This window comes from Triticum urartu, chromosome 5A (assembly GCF_056163025.1).
Source record: "Triticum urartu cultivar PI428250 chromosome 5A, HENAU_Tu73, whole genome shotgun sequence".
Lineage (NCBI taxonomy): Eukaryota > Viridiplantae > Streptophyta > Magnoliopsida > Poales > Poaceae > Triticum > Triticum urartu.
This window is the reverse complement of record NC_141877.1, coordinates 381,105,360-381,116,023: the sequence shown is the minus strand read 5'-3', so window position 1 is coordinate 381,116,023 and position 10,664 is coordinate 381,105,360.

Sequence of the window (10,664 nt, the reverse complement as noted above, 5' to 3'; positions counted from 1 at the left end):
GAGCCTTCTGCTATGTCTCCATGCCCTTTGGGCTCAAGAGTGCCCAGGCGACTTATTAGCGCTGTGTTCAGAATTGTCTTCATAAGCAGATTGGGTGCAATATTCACGCATATGTGGATGATATTGTGGTAAAGTCCAGGAAGGAGGAAACATTGATAGATGACTTGAGAGAAACCTTTGAAAACCTCCGGGTTTATAAGATGATGCTTAATCCGGACAAATGTGTCTTTGGTGTTTCGGCAGGCAAGCTCTTGGGTTTTCTGGTGTCTAACAGGGGCATTGAGGCTAATCCGGAGAAGATCACAGCTATCACCTCTCTGGCACCGGCATGTATCAATGACGTTCAGCGTCTGGCGGGCCGGATTGCAGCTTTGAGCCGGTTTATCAGTCGTCTTGGGGATAAGGCTATCCCTTTATATCAGATGCTAAATAAAACAGATGACTTTGTCTGGAGCGATGCGGCTGATAAAGCGTTTGAGGATCTGAAGAGGCAGTTAGCTGAACCGCCTGTCCTTGCGGATCCGATTGATAAAGAGCCTTTACTGCTATATGTGGCTGCTAATGCCCGGGCTGTTAGTGTGGCTATTGTTGTGGAGCGCAATGAGGCTGGAAAGGAGTATCCAGTTCAACGGCCGGGTTATTATATCAGTGAGGTGCTTGTCGAATCAAAGCAGAGGTATCCGCATTGGCAGAAGCTGGTGTATGGGGTGTTTATGGCAAGCCGGAAGCTCAAGCATTATTTTCAGGGTCATCCTATCACAGTGGTCAGTTCAGCCCCTTTGGGAGACATCATCCAAAACAGAGAGGCGACTGGCCGGATTGCCAAATGGGCTATTGAGCTTGGACCTCACGGGCTCAAGTATACACCTCGCACAGCGATGAAATCTCAAGCACTCGTGGACTTCGTCAATGATTGGACAGAGTTGCAGGCATCAGAGGAAAAGCCAGACAACACTTATTGGATTATTCACTTTGATGGGTCCAGGCAATTGGAGGGCTCGGGGGCTGGAGTCATATTATCTTCCCCACGAGGTGACAAGTTTTGTTATGTTCTTCGCTTAATGTTCCCTTGTACTAACAATGCAGCTGAGTACGAGGCCTTACTCCATGGTCTTCGGATGGCTAAGGAGATGAACTTAAGCCGGGTTAAGTGCTTCGGTGATTCGGACCTGGTGGCTCAACAGGTATCTGGCACTTGGGATTCTAAGGACCCACTCATGGCTGCATATCAACGAGAGGTGGACATAGTGGCTGGTCATTTCAAGGGCTGTCAAGTTGACCATATAGACCGGCGAAAGAATGAAGCGGCGAACGCTTTAAGTCGCCGAGGCTCTCAGCATAAACCGATGCCACCTAATGTCTTCCTCGACGTACTGCTGTAGGATCGAAAGTATGTCTAGAGGGGGGGGGGGTGATTAGACTACTTGACCAAATAAAACTCTAGCCTTTTCCCAATTTTAGTTCTTGGCAGATTTTAGCTATCTTAGCACAAGTCAAGCAATCTACACACAATTCAAGCAAGCATGCAAACGAGTATATGAGCAGTGGAAAGTAAAGCATGCAACCTGCAAGAATGTAAAGGGAAGGGTTTGGAGGATTCAAATGCAATTGGAGACACGTATGTTTTTGTCGTGGTTCCGATAGGTGGTGCTATCGTACATCCACGTTGATGGAGACTTCAACCCACGGAGGGTAATGGTTGCGCGAGTCCATGGAGGGCTCCACCCATGAAGGGTCCACGAAGAAGCAACCTTGTCTATTCCATCACGGCCGTCACCCACGAAGGCCTTGCCTCACTAGCGGTAGATCTTCACGAAGTAGGCGATCTCCTTGCCCTTACAAACTCCTTGGTTCAACTCCACAATCTTGTCGGAGGCTCCCAAGTGACACCTAGCCAATCTAGGAGACACCACTCTCCAAGAAGTAACAAATGGTGTGTTGATGATGAACTCCTTGCTCTTGTGCTTCAAATGATAGTCTCCCCAACACTCAACTCTCTCTCATAGGATTTGGATTTGGTGGAAAGAAGATTTGAGTGGAAAGCAACTTGGGGAAGCCTAGAGATCAAGATTCATATGGTTGGAATGGAATATCTTGACCTCAACACAAGTGTAGGTGGTTCTCTCTCAGAAAATGTGTATTGGAAGTGTAGGTATGTTCTGATGGCTCTCTCCATGAATGAAGAGTGGGTGGAGGGGTATATATAGCCTCCACACAGAATCTAACCGTTACACACAATTTACCAAACTCGGTGGGACCAAATGGTTAAACTCGGTCGGACCGATTCAACAAACCTAGTGACCATTAGGATTTTCGGTGGGACTAAGATGCAACTCGGTAGGACCGATATGGTTAGGGTTAGGGCATAGCGTAATCTCGGTGTGACAGATTACACAAACTCGGTGGGACCGATTTTGGTAATAAGCTGACCAGAGAGTTGGTCAGGTAGACTCGGTGGGACCGATTCGCTCATCTCGGTGAGACCGAAATGTTACAAAAGGGAAACAGAGAGTTTACATTGCAATCTCGGTGGGACCGATTGCTCATCTCGGTAAGACCGAAACGTTACGAAGGGAAACAGAGAGATTACAATCCCATCTCGGTGAGACCGAGATCCCTATAGGTGAAACCGATTTGCCTACGGTTTGTGGCAGTGGCTATGACATTTGAAACTCGGTGGCGCCGGATAGATAGAATCGGTGGGGCCGAGTTTGACTTTTGATATAGGTCGTATGTGGATGTGGGAAGTTGAGGGTTTTGGAGCATATCACTAAGCACTTTGAGCAAGAAAGCCATTAAGCAACACTTCATCCCTCCTTGATAGTATTGGCTTTTCCTATAGACTCAATGTGATCTTGGATCACTAAAATATAAAATCTAGAGTCTTGATTTTGAAGCTTGAGCCAAACTTTTTGTCCTTAGAATTTTGAGGGATCCACTTTCCTCATCCATGCCATGCCATTCATTATGCTTTTCTTGAAATATTAATCTTGGAATAATGTTAGCTCAATGAGCTATATGTTGTTAGGAATTACCAAAACCACCCAGGGATAGTTGCACTTTCAATCTCCCCCTTTTTGGTAATCGATGACAACATATAGATCAAAGCTTCGACAAATGATAATAAGAGTGAAAGATATTGTCGCTTTGAGAAGTATGTGAAAAGCAAGAGCTCCCCCTAAATTTGTGCATATCTTAAAATTTGCTTTGGACTGCAAATGCACAATGAGTTAGGATTATGGGTTACTCTTCCATGTCACATACATCTTGGTGGAGCGCTCAAAATGCTAAGAATTAAATACATGCACTCATTACCAAGCAAAGTGAATGATCATATAAGGATAAGTAAGATAATATCATCTAAAAAGCATAAGTGTAGCTTATGATCAACCACATGATCATCAATGTCTCACAGATAATAGCATAGTATCTCAAGCAATCAAAAGACAAACAAAGTTCAACCACCAAAGCAAGAGAGAATAAAAAGCAACGCTCTCTCTCGAAGCCTATGATCTATACATTTTTCTCCCCCTTTGGCAACAAGTTACCAAAAAGTTCATAGAAAATGCATAGCACTAGAACGTCTCTCAGGCTTGGTCTTCAGGTGGTGGTGTCCGGAGAACTCCAAGGACGAAGGCTTCAGTTGATGTAGATGGAGCTGCTGGGGTAGGTGCTAGAGCTGGTTGCGCTGGAGCTGTAGCTGGTGCAGATGAAGTGGCTCTAGTGTCTGGTACAGGTACTGCAGCAGATCTCTAAGCTCAAGGCACTCTGGCAAATGCATTACTGGTTTTCTCTCCCTTTCTCTCCTGCATGTCATCCTGTAGCTGCTCCACAATAGACTGAATCTCAGTTACTTTGACATCTAAATCATAGAATTTTTGTTCCACGATTCTTTCCAGGCTCTCCTGGTTTTGAGTTAGGGTGGCCAACCCCTTCTCAATCCTCAGATATGATGCTATCAAGTAACCAAGCTGGTCCTGCTTGCTTTTCAAAAAGTACTCAGATGCCTCCTCTTGAGTTGGCATCTTGGCAGCCTTCTCCATCTTTGCCTTCTCCTTCTTTGCTTGTGCTTGCACTAAGGAGGGTTCATCTTCATTCATCACAACTTGGTTGTCCTTGAAGTCTGGGTAGATAGGCAAGTGTTCCTTATCCAATAAGTATGTGCCTGTGCCCATCTTTGAGTTTATCAACTCCTGGATCTGTGGGGCATATCCACAACTTCTTTTCTGGTTAGCTGCAGTCCTCTTGATAGTCTCAACTATAAGGCTCATGAGCTTGAACTTCTGTGGCACATCAAATATATGTAGCAAGTTAATTGCATGGCCTCTGATCATTTTGTGATCACCAGACTTGGGCAAGAGAGTGTGCCTAAGGATCCAATTGATTGTAGGCAGCCCTGACAGCAAGTGTTTTACTGACCCAAACTGGCGAGTCTCAAGATCTTCTTCAGGAATCTCCTTGTACATGTTTTCCATAGAGTTGTGATCCATCTTCTTCTTGGCATAGACATCCAAGTCATCTTCTTCTTCCTTAGGAGCATTGATCAGATTTGCCCATTCCCCAATAGTTGAGTGGTACCTTGTACCTTCAGACATCCATACTATCCTGCCATCTGGATAGAAGTGTGCTATGGAGTAGAATTGCATTATGAGCTCCTCATTCCACTTTGTGAGCTTCTGCCCAACAAAGTCTGCAACTCCACAAGCACTGAAGCTGTCAAACACACCAGGATAGTGTTCCTCATTTTCCTTGATATACTTCCAGTCGACCCACCTCATTTCAGACACTACAGGCTTCTTGTCCAGCAACACTGTCTCATAAAAATCTTGTTGTTCCTTTGTGTGGAACCTGTAATCAACAGAAGTCCTTCTCCTGGTAGCATATGGATCTGTCTCTCTCCATTTCCTCAGTCCTGAGTCTCTCCTGATCTTCATGTTCTCAGCCACAGGATGAGCATCATTGTGGTCTGGAATTTTTGGCTTCAATTTTCTCAGAACATGCTCTTCATCTTCTTCTTCAGCAACAGTCTCAGGCACTGGGGCATTGTTCTTCTCAGCAGCTGGTATGTTTCTGGTATTTCTCTTTGGTGCAGTCTTAGGCTTGGAGGCAGCTTTGGGTGCTTCTTTCGGCTTTGATGATGCAGCCCCTGACCTGATAGCATCACCCATAAGCTTCTGTGCCTTGGGTGGTGGTGCAACAACCTCTTCTTCCTCTTCTTCTTCCATCATGGAAGCCTTTCCAATCACTCTGGCCATGGTCTTCTTGACCCTTCCCTTCCTTTTCTTTCCTTCTGCCGCAAGCTCTTTGGGTTGAGATTCCAAAGATGCTTGAGAGAATGCTCTGGCCTTAGACATTGGTTGTCTTCTTGCTGGCCTTTTGATCTTCATCCCTGGCTTAACTGCAGCTGAGCTGTACCCCTTCTTAACCACTTTCTTCTTTGATGTGGCCTCATCCTCAGTGGCCACATAGTCTTCATCCTCAGACTCTGAAGTTTTCTTCTTGCTTGCTCTAGTGACAGCCTTTGGCAAATTGCTTGGGGTGCTCCTACTACCATCATCTGAACTGCTAGCGGGACTAGTGCCCTCACTCAGGTGAACCTGCTCCTCTGACCTGTTCTGGCTGTCACTCTGGTCAGACATGTTGCAAACACTGACAGCAGACCCTGTGAATAGATATAGATGAGATAGAGTGGATGAGCATCAAAAAATGCAGAGGTTTTTGCAAACGAATGAGTCAAAAACTTAGTTTTAGTTTTCCATAGAAAGCATTTCGGATCAACCGATTTGCAAACTCGGTGATACCGAAGCAGCTGTTGGAACCTAAACTAGTGAACTCGGTCAGACCGAGTCACAGTTCGGTGGCACAGAGACTGCTAGGGTTTCACAAAGTCCTGAACTCGGTCACACCGATTTGCAATTCTCGGTCAGACCGAAAATTACATGTGCAATGGCCTTGGCCGAATCGGTGGAACCGAGTTCTGCAACCCGGTGGGTCCGAGATGGTTTCGTCGGAAACCTAACCCTAAATTTTCGATTCAACTCCAATCTACGGAGTGTTTTGACTGGATAGAAGTGTTTCAATCGTGGTAAGAATCATAATGAACACAATGTGCTATGAATCGGATGGGGATAGCATTGTGATCGAGTCCATACCCTAGTTTGGCGATGAACTCGCTATGGCGACAACGGCGGGGAAGAATTCTGTTGACGGCGGCCGAGACCAGTGACAGGAGGCGGCTGGCGACGAGAAGGATGATCCGGAGACCCAGGAGGCAGAGTGAGCTATGCGCGGGCGAAGGGGTTTTGGAGAAATTTCCCAAATTTTGCCTGTGAGTATATATAGCCCGACCCTATTGGTGTGACCGAGTGGAACAACTCGGTGGCACCGAGATGCATAACTGTTGACAGTTACAGCAACTCGGTGTGACCGAAAAGGTCAAATCGGTTGCACCAAGATTGAAAACCTAGATTGACTTTGTGATCTCGGTATGACCGAAATGGATGAATCGGTCAGACCGAAATGCACAAAGAAGTTTTGGAAGTTTAAGTCTATGACGAATCGGGGACTCGGAGTGCTCCTCACACAGAGTGGTTCGAATCTGACTTGATCAAATTTTGTGATGCAACATGAATAGAGTTTGATACGAGAAAATCATAGATAGCTAGAGAGGGTCCTTAGGCATTCTTGTCCATCCACTTGGCAACAGAAAAGAAAACCAATCAATCAAAACAACAAGTGGATGTCCTCGAATGAGTAAAATATCCAATCAACATGCTCACACAATAAAATGGCAATTGAAATATGTGGCAAAGCATGCACAACCAATTCTAGCATCTATCAAACAATTGGCGATGACTAGGTCATCTATATATGAGTATATTGACTTAGGAGTCAAATGAGAACATTTGATCATAGGTCATACTCATCGTTTAAGCACAAGTGGGGTTACCACTTTTACATAAAGCGTTGTTGTGTTCACACCATTAGAGTTGCTTTAGCTCAATTCTTAGAGTAAATCTCCCCCTAGATGTGAGATCCCCCCTAAGAGGGATGAACTAACCTTGGGTTTTGTCAATGATGACTTCATGTAGGTGTTGAAGATGTGGATGCTCTAAGTTGATGTAGATCATTCGGAGCTATCCTTTGGAGTGAGTTGCACTTTCAATACCTACACGGGTTAGTCCCACAAGGAACAAACAAGGATATCCATAGACATAGAGTGATGCACACACAAGATGATGTCTATGAAAGCTTTAGATTACCTTGTCCCTTGTCTTAACAACAAGAGGGTTTGTGACTCCTTGAACTAGTGCAAGATGTGGAAGTTGATTGCACTTGTTCTTGCCAAAATGATAAGAGTGAAGTATGTTGGCGGAGTCACCCTCAAGAACTCTCTAGTTCTTGTTCTTCGGGATCCACACCATCTTGATGGGAATCCTCGGTGTTGTAGTTGTACTTGATGAAGTGGAACTTGAAGTAGTCTTGGGAACCCACTTGACCAAGGCCTTAGGAGCTTCTTCAAATGCATCAATTTCCTCTTGAAGCTTGTCCTTGCCTTTTTGCTTGTGGTCTTGTGGTGGAAGATCATCTTGAGCTTGTGTCCCTTTGAGAGAAGTAGGATCATACTTCTCTTGTTGAGGAACAAACTTCGTCTTGGGGTATTGATCTTCTTCCCACTCAACTCCATTGGCATTGAACTTTCGTTCAAAACCAACACCTTGATTCTTCCGGTGCCTTCCTTGCTTGCATACAATTTCCTCGAATTGCTTACTTCCGGCAAGGCTCTTGTAAACACCTTTCTCTATAATTCCCTTCAATAAGATATTTTCTTGCTCAAGTGTAACTTGGCTAAGAGAATCATTACTGGAATCAAGAGAACTACTAGAAGCAACAATATTGGATTTAGCATGATTATTGTTACTACTAGAGGAAGAATCTTTCTTGTTCTTGTTACTAGACTTGACTTGAGGCATGTAAGTGGATAAGAGTAAACGCTTGGCAATGTAAGAAGAAATTTTCTTGCGAAGATCATCATTGATTGCTTTCAAGAACTCATGCTCTTGCTCAAGGTTGAGCTTTTCAAAGTGCAATTTCTCATGAGTCCTTAAAAGTTATCGATGATCTCCTAAGATAGTTTCATGAGCTAACTTAAGAGTGTTTAGTTCTTTAGTTAGAGACTCAATCTTCTCCTTATCATTGTCATTCGTTTTATCTTGATTAGCATGATTAATTGACGTTTCATCATAGTATTCATCACTAGAGTTGTCAACAAGTAAATCATCATCACCTAACAAGTCATCTTCATCACTATTGAAATCAACATACTCGGGGTGTGATCCCTTTTGGCCTTTAGCCATGAAGCATGTTCCAACTACTTCATTTGGTGAGTCAAATATGTCGTAGGAGTTGGTTGTCACAAGTGCTAGATCGGCAACACCTTCATCTTGAGTATATTCGGAGTCGGAGTGATAGCTTCTCTCGGAGTGGTTGTTGGAGTCGGAGCCGGATACCCATTCACCAACATGAGCTTGATGTCTTCGTTTTGTCTAGCTCCTTCATGACTTGTCCTTTCTTTCCGAATCCTTGCTTCTCCGTGAGGGTCTTCGTTCATAATGATCATCTCTAGTCCTTCTTTCTCTAGATGGTGATTCTTCTCTTCTACTTCTTCTGTTGGGAGAATCTTCTCTTCTCTTGTAGGGGGCCGTACACTCATTGGAATAGTGTCCGGGCCTTCCACAATTGTAGCAGTTTCGCTCCCGACTAGAAGATCTTTTGTCATTGTAGGACCTTGACTTGGAGCTTCTATCTTTGCTCCTACTCTTGTAGAACTTGTTGAAGTTCTTGACCATTAAGCTCAATTCTTCATTGAAGGTTTGTTTCTCACTCGATGATGTGGGGGCTTTACATGAGGCTTTGTAAGTACCACTTGATTTGTTGTGAAGTTCCTCTTTATCCTGGAGTGACATCTCATGAGCAACAATTCTTTCGATGACTTCCGTTGGCTTGAGATCTTTGTAATTTGGCATCATTTGGATCAATGTGCACACGGTATCATATTTTCCATCCAATGCTCTTAGGATCTTCTTGATGATGAATCTATCGGTCATCTCTTCACTCCCTAATCCGGCAATCTCATTTGTGATAAGAGCAAGCCTAGAGTACATTTCAGCGACAGCTTCACCATCCTTCATTTTGAACTTGTCAAGTTGACTTTGAAGCACATCCAACTTGGATTCCTTGACGGGTTGGTACCTTCGTGCATATCAATCAAAGTATCCCAAATTTCCTTTGCATTCTCAAGACGGCTGATTTTGTTGAATTCTTCGGGGCACAGTCCATTGAAGAGGATATCACAAGCTTGAGCATTGTATTGTAGCATCTTCAACTCATCCGCGATAGCTTCAAGATTCGGTTCTTTCCCATCAAAGAATTCACCTTGCAAGCCAACACACACAATAGCCCAAACGGCGGGGTTATGTCCAAGAATATGCATTTTCATCTTATGCTTCCAACTAGCAAAATTAGTACCATCGAAGTAAGGACCTCTATGGTGATAATTTCCCTCGCTAGACGCCATACTCTCCTAGGTTGTGAAACCAAGGCTATGACCACCAAAAGCTATGGAAATCAAGGCAAATGGAGAACAAAGCTTTGATGCCACTTGTAGGATCGAAAGTATGTCTAGAGGGGGGGGTTGATTAGACTACTTGACCAAATAAAAATCTAGCGTTTTCCCAATTTTAGTTCTTGGCAGATTTTAGCTATCTTAGCACAAGTCAAGCAATCTTTACACAATTCAAGCAAGCATGCAAAAGAGTATATGAGCAGCGGAAAGTAAAGCATGCAACTTGCAAGAATGTAAAGGGAAGGGTTTGGAGGATTCAAACGCAATTGGAGACACGGATGTTTTTGTCGTGGTTCCGATAGGTGGTGCTATCGTACATCCATGTTGATGGAGACTTCAACCCACGGAGGGTAACGGTTGCGCGAGTCCACGGAGGGCTCCACCCACGAAGGGTCCACGAAGAAGCAACCTTGTCTATTCCATCACGGCCGTCGCCCACGAAGGACTTGCCTCACTAGCGGTAGATCTTCACGAAGTAGGCGATCTCCTTGCCCTTACAAACTCCTTGGTTCAACTCCACAATCTTGTCGGAGCCTCCCAAGTGACACCTAGCCAATCTAGGAGACACCACTCTCCAAGAAGTAACAAATGGTGTGTTGATGATGAACTCCTTGCTCTTGTGCTTCAAATGATAGTCTCCCCAACACTCAACTCTCTCTCACATGATTTGGATTTGGTGGAAATAAGATTTGAGTGGAAAGCAACTTGGGGAAGGCTAGAGATCAAGATTCATATGGTTGGAATGGAATATCTTGACCTCAACACAAGTGTAGGTGGTTCTCTCTCAGAAAATGTGTATTGGAAGTGTAGGTATGTTCTGATGGCTCTCTCCACGAATGAAGAGTGGGTGGAGGGGTATATATAGCCTCCACACAGAATCTAACCGTTACACACAATTTACCAAACTCGGTGGGACCGAATGGTTAAACTCGGTCGGACCGATTCAGCAAACCTAGTGACCATTAGGATTTTCGGTGGGACTGAGATGCAACTCGGTAGGACCGATATGGTTAGGGTTAGGGCATAACGTAATCTCGGT